Source organism: Mesitornis unicolor, unplaced genomic scaffold, assembly GCF_000695765.1.
Source record: "Mesitornis unicolor isolate BGI_N332 unplaced genomic scaffold, ASM69576v1 scaffold25169, whole genome shotgun sequence".
NCBI lineage: Eukaryota > Metazoa > Chordata > Aves > Mesitornithiformes > Mesitornithidae > Mesitornis > Mesitornis unicolor.
The window spans coordinates 11,111-11,492 of NW_010205574.1; positions in this window are offsets into that span (position 1 = coordinate 11,111).

Sequence of the window (382 nt, forward strand, 5' to 3'; positions counted from 1 at the left end):
AGCACCCCTCTGCAACAGTGTGCAACTGAAATCATGGCACCAAGCAAAATCCCAGACTGCTAATAGTATTTCTGTGTAGCTGAATCCTTGCTTTCACATTGACACAAACTCTGCCCTTTGCAGTTTTCCATCAAGTTGCAACCCATGAGCAAAAAGCAGTTCCACCAAGAATTCGCATCTCCACATTCCAAAATCTTAAGACCCACTGCGATTGTACTTATTTTCCTTTAAATAGCAAGTTTTACTCCTACTATCCATCAGTAACACATCCAATATCAGATCTAATTGGCTAATGCACCACTTATGATATCCAGAAGACATACACATCTGCACACATTGCCCCTGTAGGCTAACGGGTGCTCACACAAAGCAGGAATGCAGC